The sequence below is a fragment of the Tasmannia lanceolata genome, unplaced genomic scaffold (assembly GCF_043159265.1).
Source record: "Tasmannia lanceolata isolate RefF3 unplaced genomic scaffold, GAP_Taslan_0.1 ptg000008l, whole genome shotgun sequence".
NCBI lineage: Eukaryota > Viridiplantae > Streptophyta > Magnoliopsida > Canellales > Winteraceae > Tasmannia > Tasmannia lanceolata.
The window spans coordinates 22,697,186-22,707,925 of record NW_027518685.1 but is presented as its reverse complement, the minus strand read 5'-3'; the positions used below and the strand labels follow the sequence as shown (position 1 = coordinate 22,707,925).

General features: G+C 34.6%; 1 long non-coding RNA gene across 1 annotated transcript; it reads left to right on the top strand.

Annotated features, from left to right (window-relative positions):
• Positions 1-3,095: 3,095 nt before the first annotated feature.
• Positions 3,096-10,543, top strand: LOC143884839 (uncharacterized). Its single transcript, XR_013253083.1, has 6 exons — positions 3,096-3,402; positions 4,172-4,240; positions 4,539-4,568; positions 7,561-7,593; positions 9,642-10,021; positions 10,122-10,543. It is a non-coding gene; the product is annotated as an uncharacterized LOC143884839 (long non-coding RNA).
• Positions 10,544-10,740: the final 197 nt, after the last annotated feature.

The following is a 10,740-nucleotide window of genomic DNA, read 5'->3' as shown; positions in this document are numbered from 1 at the left end:
CTAAATTACAAATTTGAAGTGATGTTGACTAGTTTGGATGGGTTTGGGACAAAATGCCCTCATTGTAAAAAAAAAAACGTTAGTTTTACTCTCTTTTTTTTAACATTCTCTCTCTCTCTCTCTCTCTCTCTCTCTCTCTCTGCAAATACCTTGCCGGCAGAAATTTTCCGGCAACTCTCTCTCTCTCGCTGCAAATACCCCTTGCCAGCGGAAATTTTCCGGCAACTCTCTCCGTCTCTCTCTCTCTCTCTGCAAATACCCCTTGCTGGCGGAAATTTTCCGGCAACTCTCTCCGTCTCTCTCTCTCTCTCTCTCTCTCTCTCTCGCTGCAAATACCCCTTGCCGGCGGAAATTTTTCGGCAACTCTCTCTCTCTCTCCCTCTGCAAATTTCACCAATAAATCTCTGAGAAAAAAAAAATCTCGGAATTCCGAGAACTGTTCCATACACGTTTAAAGCCCTGGAACGTGCGATTTTTTTTCAATTGCCCCTTCTATTTTTCATTCTTTTTCCCTTCTCTCTCTAATCCTTTCCAAACCCCAACTCTATTAACCATTTTACCTCAAAATCTAACCATAATCCATCATCTTCTTCCTCCAAAACCCTCTTTTTTAGCCAAAAACCCAAAACCATTGGTAATCATAAATAAACAACTTATAAACACTATAAAACCACTGCTACTCCTATATAAACCACTTACAGACACTCTAAACCACTATTTACGCTATATAAACTACTTGTAAATACTCTAAACCACTGCTTACCTCTATATAAACTACTTACAAACACCATAAACCACTGCTTACATTATATAAACAACTTATAAACACTATAAACCACTGCAAAGCCTATATAAACCACTTATAAACACTCTAAATCACTGCTAGTCTTATATAAACCACTTATAAACAGTCTAAACCATTGTTTACCATATATTATACACTTATAAACCCTCTAAACCACTGCTACGCTTATATGAACCACTTATAAACACTATAACCATTGTTTACCCTATATAAACCACTTGTAAACACTCTAAGTCACTGCTTACCCTATATAAATCACTTATAAACACTATAAACTACTACTTACTCTATATAAACCACTTATAAAGACTCTAAACCACTAGCAAGCCTATATAAACCAATTATAAATACTCTAAACCACTATCGGCTTATATAAACCACTGTTTACCCTATATAAATCACTTGTAAAAACTTTAAACCACTGCTTACCCCTATATAAACCACTTACAAACATTATAAAACACTGCTTACACTGTATACACAACTTGTAAACACTCTAAACCACTGTTTACCTATATAAACTACTTGTAAATACTCTAAACCACTGCTTACCCCTATATAAACCATTTACAAACACTATAAAACAGTGCTTATACTGTATAAACAACTTATAAACACTCTAAACCACTGTTTACCCTATATAAATCACTTGTAAATACTATAAACCACTGCTTACCCCTATATAAACTACTTACAAACACTGTATAAACAACTTATAAACACTATAAACCACTGTTAATCCTATATAAACCAGTTATAAACAATCTAAACCATTGTTAGACTTATATAAACAACTTATAAATACTCTAAACCATTGTTTACCATATATTATACACTTATAAACCCTCTAAATTACTGCTAGGCTTATATAAAACACTTGTGAACACCCTAAACTACTTTTTACCCTATATAAACTACTTGTAAACACTCTAAACTACTGTTTACCATATATAAACCACTTATAAACATATAAACTACTGTTTATCCTGTATAAACCACTTATAAATACTTGAAATCACTATAAGCCTATATAAACCACTTATAAACACTCTAAACCACTGCTAGGTTTGTATAAACCACTGTTTACCCTATATAAACCACTTGTAAACACTCTAAACCACTGCTTACCCTATGTAAACCACTTATAAACACTATAAACTACTTCTTCCCCTGTATAAACCATTTATAAACACTTTAAACCACTGATAAGCCTATATAAATCATTTATAAACACTCTAAACTACTGATAGGCTTAGATAAACCACTGTTTACCCTATATAAACCACTTGTAAACACTTTAAACCACTGCTTACCCTATATAAACTACTTATAAACACTATAAACTATTGCTTACCCTATTTAAATCACTTATAAACACTCTAAACCAATGTTAAGCCATATAAACCAATTGTAAACACTATAAACCACTAGTAAACCTAAATAAAGCACTACTTAGGATTATAAACCACTACTGATGATTCTTAACCAAAGAAGCTATATAAACACGCACTTAGTGGCCTTCAGTAGTGGTTTATTGTAGTGAAATAGTGGTTTAACTTAAGAAATTAGTCGTTTACAGTAAAATAACAATGATTATAAAGTGTTTAAAGTAATTTAAATATGATTAAATAGTGATTGAAGGCTTTGTGCAATGGAATACAGTAGTTTAACATGGAGAACTTTCATTCGAGTTTGTAGACATGCTTTATAATGGAAAGAGAAGGGAGAGGGCTAGAAATACACACCTTTCTATTGAATGGAGGCTTTGTGCAATGGAATGATGGTTTGTAGTGAAGATTTTTGCGATTTCGAAATCCAATAACGTTTTTCTGCAATAGTTGTTGCAAATGGAGGCGTTGTGCAATGTAAGGAATGGTTTGACATCTAAAAATGAGGTTTTCAGCAATAGAATGGAGCTTTTGGCATCTAACAATGGAGGTTTTTAGGTTTCAAAAATGGAGGTTTTTGGGTTTTTCAGACGTACGTTTTTTTTTTTTGTAGGTGGGAGGAAGAAGAAGAAGAGGGAAAAAGGTGGGTTTTGGAATTTGTATTGTAAATGTAATCATTTCAAAAAATGTGATTTGATAAGGAGAGAGAGAGAATCAAGGGCATTTTAGTCATATACACTTTTGATTGGTGATTTAGAAAACACCCTTATTGACACGTCATAGTTAGTAGAAAGCCCCATTTATTTGGTCATTTTAACTAAAACTTTTTGTTCAAGAAACCATACTAAAAGATGGTGGGTCCATACTCCAAATACTCTTGCGTCTTGCGTCTTGCGTCTTGGTGGCCCACGTATCAAAGCAGTGCGGGAGAGTGGGGAGAGTGGGGTTCTTGAAGTTCTCTGCAGTTTTAAGTTTTTTTTTTTTCCCACTCCAGTTTTCTTTCTTGCATTTCCTCTAATGCACTATTTTTTCCGATCCCTGTTAGGTTAGAAACCATTTTCATCTATTTTTTATTTATTTTATCCATACCCAATGGATTATACCCATACGTTATACCCATACGAGCCATATTCCTTCTAGTGTGAGACAATCGAATCTAAGCTAGTCATGTAAGCGTGGTGTACGCTCCCTGCTAACCACATGTTCTAAGTAGGTGATTTTTATTTTCCATTACATTGTTTATGAGATTTTCTTTGCCATACCTTTCTACTATTTGTTGAGAAATTAATAAGAGTGTGTTTGCTGCATACCCAATTTGTCTTTTGGGCCTTTTAAGGTTCTTGTTTATCTGTCTAAGCTCTAGTATAAAAAGACCCAAATTGCAATCTGGGTGTGCAAGGGTGCATTTGGGTTTACACCCAAATTGCAAATTGGGCTTTTTCAGATAGCAGTTTATACACATAAAATGGGGTCTAAAGGGATCCAAATTGCAATTTGTGGGTGAAGGGTGTATTTGGATGTACTTCAAATTGCAATTCGTGTGTGGAGGGTGCAAATTAGGAATTTCAGATAGCAGTTTATGCACCTAAAATGGGGTTTAAAGCGCCCAAATTGGATCCAAATTGCAATTTATGTGTGAAGGGTGCATTTGGATGTACTTCAAATTGCAATTTGGGTTTCTTTAGGTTGCTGTTTATTCTTATTATTAAGCATGACCATTGGATTCTTCTATAAAATTGCAAATTGGGCTTTTTCAAATAGCAGTTTATGCACCTAAAATGGGATCTAAATGGCCCAAATTGGATCCAAGTTGCAATTTGTGTGAAGGGTGCATTTGGATGTACTTCAAATTGCAATGTGTGTCTCATTAGGTTGCTGTTTATTTTTATTAAGCATGAGCATTGGATTCTTCTATAATATAAAAGGCCTTTACTGTACTATCTATGAGTTATATATTTGTTTCATATGAATCTGATAGGAATTCTGCAACATCTTTTCACCATTTGGCTCTGCTGAGCAAGAAAATCTTCGTCGCCTTTTTATTCAGGTAGGCTTTTCTCGTCAATTGTTCATCATGCTTTTTCGGCATGATTAAATATGTTTGCTTTATTTGTGCTTTATTTCTGGATAAAAATAAAGAAAAACAACTTTCTAGATAGTTATGTATCGACTTTTGGCACTCATAGCATTTGGTTATATTCCACTAACTGTTTTAGATATCTATCTATCTAGTTTTAGATATACTAGCTGATGCCGGATTTTCATTGTCTCTCATTAAATAATTTACTTCAACTTTTCTTTACAGCTAAGCCAATGCTCCACATTTGTTCTATCTTATGTTGCAGGTCATCACTTCTGTGCATGAAAATATAGAGGTATGCTTTTCCAGTTCTTAATAGCAGTTAGTTCTTGGCTTCTTTGATTGGCTTAGGAATTAGGATACAGATGATCAATTAATAGTTAATGCCTACTTTTTGTTTTGAAGTGTCATAGTTAACACCTATCTAATTAGATGAATTGTACTTTCAAATCCTCAATCAATTTACTTTTCACCTTTTAATTTCTTAAGGCCTTTGGTTTGAAGTTTTTAACAAGCTACGGAGGTATATTAGCAGGCAAACTTGAGCATCTGGCCCTTTCCTCAAGAATCGGAACTATTAGTTGAAAGACTATTTACTTGTAAACATTGAACTTCTTGACCTAATTAGTTCTGGCACTTGGAATGTGATTTAGATGTAAGCATTCTGCTTTTATGTTCAGTGGAACAACCCAATTTTGACGTGGAATACTGGCAATGCAAATAATTCCATTTAGCATAGTACACTAATTTTTTTTAGTGATTTGGTTGTTAGTGTGCAAAGTCCAATGTGAAACGATTGGTTATATAACAAATTGTTATTCAAATCCAATGTGAAATGATTGGTTATATTATCAAATTGTAATACGATACATCAACATACTAAGTAGTGCAGTGCCAACTTTATCGTAGCTGCATTTGACCTGTAAAGAACAAGTATATGCTCCTATTTCATGATAATATTGCAGTTTTGCCATTAAATACATCCCAACATCATTGCAATTATGCCAGTGCATTTTACTGCTCGCATGTTGAGCTCAATATCTTTCGATATCAAGTTGGCGATTTGGATAAAAAGTATGAGGAAGTTAAATGTCATCTCTGGAGCTTTTTGTGGTTGAGAAACAATGTTCTAAGAACTATGAATTTATTTCCTTGTTCCTCTTCGAGTTCATGCTTGTCAGTTCTTTCCTGTATGACGACGTGTGTTCAATACATTGGTGGAACTTATCTTTAAAAAAATCTACATTAAAAATTTACATTGATTGAACTTCTGGTACCTCTTGGCTTGCTATGGGTTATTGGCAGGTAATTTTTATTTCAATGTCTTTTGAAATGTTTTCTTCTTTATCTGTATGATGTCAACTTCTCTTTTTACAACGTTTTGGGTAGATTCCTTGCATAGTTATGACTTGCTTTTTGAAGCTTTTGGATCTTCATTTTTCTCCAAAACTTGTCGTGAATCTGGTGTCTGTTGGTGAACTCATTGATTTAAAATGAGTTTTTTCATGTTGTTTATTTCTTTTCTTGAGATCTTGGGAGTTAGTGATTGGGAGATGAAATGGTATCAGGTGATGGATTTATTTCTATTATTTTTTATTAGTGAGTGTGTACTAATTTGTATTACCTTTTGTTTTAATCATTTACCAGGCATCTTTTGATTTTACTGCTCTTTGCCCATATAAATTCTTATGAAATTCTCAATCATGGAGTAAATAATGTGTGTGTGTGTGTGTGTGTGTGCGTGCGCGTGCGCGTGCGCGTAAATACACACACATACAAATTTCAAGTGAAAGTTCAAAAATCTTGATTGGAATATGAAAACATACATCGATTTGCAATGGTTTTCCATCTTTTTGTTCCCTCTCAACCAATTAAGAACAGTAAATCTTGTATTTCTTAGTTTATTGGTATGAGACGGAATGTGGGAAGGTCACAACATTATTTGGAGGTTGGATGGGTGGGCCTTTTGGTGTAAACATGCATCGAAAATCTTGGGTATGATGTGTTCGGCTTATGTGGAAGCGAAGAAGTAGTACCTGAGCTCGATGAAGGATTTGGATTTGAAACTGGCTGCTTGACATCTCTTTCCTTTTCCACTTATAAGTGATTATAGGTTCTCAGAGGTAGGAGAAGGGAATGAATTATCTTTTTCAACAAAAGGACGGTAGCTGCTATTAAAAAAAAAAAGGATCGTAGCTGTGGGATAGTGGAAGGTGATGGTTATTGTGGAAGATGATAAAAGTAAACATTTTCGAGGAAAAGTGCATGATGTATGACACACATACAGCACTGGCTAGGGTCATAACAACGAAAACCTTTCTAACCGTCTCCGAATCCGAAAAAGACACTCGGCAGTACGAGATGAGAGTTTCTCTCTCATATGGAGGTGGATGAACAAAATAGACACAACCAAAAATGTGGAGCAAAGAATAATCTAGGGGTCTCCCAAAGAGATAATGGTAAGGAGATTTGTTGACCAAGATATCAGAAAACAAACAATTTATTAGGTAATCCGGAGCTTGTGATTTATTGAAATGAGAATGAATGATGGGGTGAACACAATCTTTATTTCAGCAATGCCATTTTGTTGAAGTATATATCCTAAAGTATACAAGTATTCTTTCATGCGACTTGTATACATCCTATTATGGTGTATATAAGTCATCTATGTTCCACAAAATCGGCCTTAGGGATCAAAGACATGAGTAGTGTTGGGGCTTCAGACCTTTGGAAGAGAAGATTTTCTATAATAGCTTAGCCCGAAATTTATTGTCTAAACGGTATTAAATAAATGTCATATCATGGAAATAAAAAAGGAGTCTGAATCCTTGCAGGCTAGCATGCATTATTGTTTTTAGTTTTGGATGCAAGTAGTGGCAAGTGTCCATTCATATTTTGTGTGAGGCTAATGAGGTAGCAAATACTACTCTTCCCAAAGGATGGTTTGGACTTTGAACAGCACTCAAGTATTGGGGAGTTTTCACCCCCCTTGTAATTCTGTTTCTTCTCTTTACCCACAATATTTTCATTTAAAAGGAACAACGTAATATCCAACTTGCAACTGCAGAACCAATAAAGGATTTCATACATGCCTCTTCCGCTCCTATGTTTTGATTTTATTTGTTGTTGAGCTGATTTTAGTAAAATGCCCTTTTTGGCTTTTGTTTTTTCATTCTTATTTATTGGTATTACACTGCATCCTTTGTAGGAATCAACTTTGTGTGCCAAATAATATGGCTTTCAATAATTTAAGCTTTAAATCTATGCCCGTGAATCATTTTTTGTAGGAGAAATTTGGCTCTATATGCCAGGAAACACAGGTACGGGTCTACTACTATTTCTGTTTATAATATATGATATGTTATTCATGTGTTGTGGAATACGAAAGATTAAGAAAACATATTTGCAACTGAAGATGTAAAAAAAATCTAATACTTTCATTTTTTATGTATGTTACAATTTTGCATTTTGTTTCCATCTACAGAAGTTAATTTTAGTCATAATTTCTGAGCATTACTAAAATAATTGTGTTGTTCCCCCTAATTTTTTCACCATTGAAATATATCTCAAGAGTCTAGGACATGTAAGTTTGTTAAAAGGAATTCAACAAAACAAAGAAAGTGGAAACCATAACAACCTATAAACAGAATAGGGGAGTGGTATTAAAGGTTAACTCACTAAGGATAATTAAATATAGGGTTTTACTAAGGGCACTTGTTAAATTGCATTGGAAACGTAAACATTCTTTGATAAAAAAAAAGTCTCAACATTCTTTCGACACGTGTAAATTTACATTTCCAATGCACCTAACGAGGGCTCTCGTTAGCAAAACCTTTGTTGAAGAGTATGTAACGGTAGTTTAGGTATTATGTGTACCTTCTTCTTCTCCTCTCATCCTCATCTTCTAACAACCTTTAAATATAATAATTCCATTCTTCATACAATAGAGGCTTTTGATTTTCCTAATTATCATCTCCAGTTTTAATTAATCACAGGTTGGTACCGCTCTTGGTACAGTAGAACAGCTTGTGGAAGAACATAATCTTGACATTCTATCTGCAGATAAGTATGTGCAATTTTTTGCAAATATAAATTTAAAATAATGTGTTGATTCAGCTAATGAAGCCATTATGAAGTTGCCAAAAAAAAAACACTATAGCGAAACCAGAGGTCTAGAAGGCACTTTTATTTTGTTTGTGTAATAAATGGACTGTAAAATAACTCAAACTAGAAATGGAAAAAGGCTACAGCCTTAACACAATTATAATTCTTATGTTTTACATTTTTATACAATATGTTATGGTTGTTTGGCTGATTTATTTCTAAGTACTTGAAGAGTAATTAAAACTTTCATGCTTGTGGGAGGCTATCTTAAGCATCACTAAGAAGAGGAAAGCATTCAAGAGAGTCACATGTTAGGAAATATTCCTTGAAAAATGTCAAAAAACCAGGGCTTTGTTTTATAACAGTATAATGGCTAAAATGCGGGACAAATTTAGGAGAGGTCAAAGAAGATGTGTCAAAGGCAAAGAATAACGAAATCCATTACTTGACGAGTATAATGGAAAAGGTGAGAAAATCTTTTCCAAGAAATGGATGCCACTACTGTGCAAATTGAGATTTTCTATTCATGGACATCATATTTTTCCAGAGATCTTTCTCGTATAGTTTACATATTGCACCAAGCATATTAGAGTTTCTCTCCAACTATGGAGATTATGTGCTAATTTCAATTGGTTTTGGGATGTTATGCTCAAAACTGAGATTCTGAGAAAATCTTTTCCAAAACATGGATGGCACTATTGTGCAAATCGAGTTTTCTATTCATGGACATCACATTTTTCAAGAGATCTTTCTCTTGTATTTTACACATTGGACCAAGCATCTTATAGTTTGTCTCTAACTATGGAGATTATGTGCTAATTTCAATGGTTTTTGGGATCTTGTGCTCAAAACTGAGATTCTAAGGCTTTTCACACAATTAAATTTTATTGTTCCTAGGTGCATAATTCTTAACATATTTAATTATAATCAGTGATCTTACATGCTGCTTCTTTTGGAAACTATTTGGTGCTTGCGGTAAGGTCCTTGATTTTTTCCATAATATATATATAATGAACATTTTTTATAATCAAAACAGTGCACATTCACAAGTCTCTGAATGAAAGATTTTTTGAGATTGGGTACCTCTGTTTCCAGCAAGTACGACAAAATTATGTTAATTGTGTGCATTATAGTTTTAATAAGCAACACAACTTTCCAAAGGCTTTATCTCATCATGAGATGTCTAGAAAATGCTTTTGAATTCAACAATGTCATTTTTATTTGGGTCTGCTTATTATTACATGCATCCACCCTTGAGTTTCAGGTTGTAGAACAAAACAATTTCGCTAGGGCTCGTGTTGAATCTCTAAAGGAGGTGAACCAAGATTTTTCAGCAGTGTCAGATTCTACCGCGCAAAGGTATTGCTTTATTTCTTTTATTTTCTTTTTATCTTTCTCAATATGAAGGGAAAGCTTTAGCCAAGAAAAGTCCTCGTCGTCCTCCTGCATCTACGGGCCCCTCCAAGAAGCCGCCACCACCTCTCAACATCCTCCAACTACATGGCGTCAGCGCTCTCGTAACAAAGATAAGTAGGTAGTGGACTTTGAAGAACCAAAAATGAAATTGCTTGAACCTGTGAGCGCGGGACTTGGGAGCATTTCATGTATATGCAAGTCATCTGTGCTTAATAAGGGACGATGAAGGTATGCCCCTTGCTCTATTCTCGTTGGAGATCAAACAATCAGTTATTTATGAACTGGAACTCCAGACGATCAGAGAAGGTTTACTGCTTGCCGTTCGCAGAAACATCAACAAACTTTGGATTGAATCTGATTCCCAATTTGCGGTGAACATAATAAAAAATCAAGCTAAGCACCCATGGAGACTCCTCAAGCTCATCAATGAAATCTTTGCACTATTAAGCTCCTTCCAGTCATGGACCATTACTCATACCTGGAGAGAGGCTAATGCCGCTGCGGATTACCTCTCCAAACGGAATTGCTGTCTAAAAGGTGTAGATATTGCTCCTTCCTCAATGACTTCAGACCTGCAGCTTATTCTCCATGAAGACAAATGTGGAACTCTATATACTAGACTGTAATTCCCTGCATAGAGCTATCTTTGTCTCTCTCATTTTTATTCTTGCTCTATGTCTTTGTCGCCCTTGTGGGCCCCCATGTAATTTCTTTTTTCTATCTAATATATCTAGTTGAGGTCCTGCCTAACCTCTGCTTACCCATAAAAAAAAAAAGTCATCTGTGCCTAGATGTAGGATTCTTTGCCAGTTGAGAAATTGGAACTTAAAGTATGGGCAGAGCTCATTGCAGCAGAATAAGACACCTTAGCATGGGGATTCACAGTTGTATTTGATAAACTGTAGATTAAAGGTGTTTTTTCTTAAATAAAATTTGTATATTGTGCC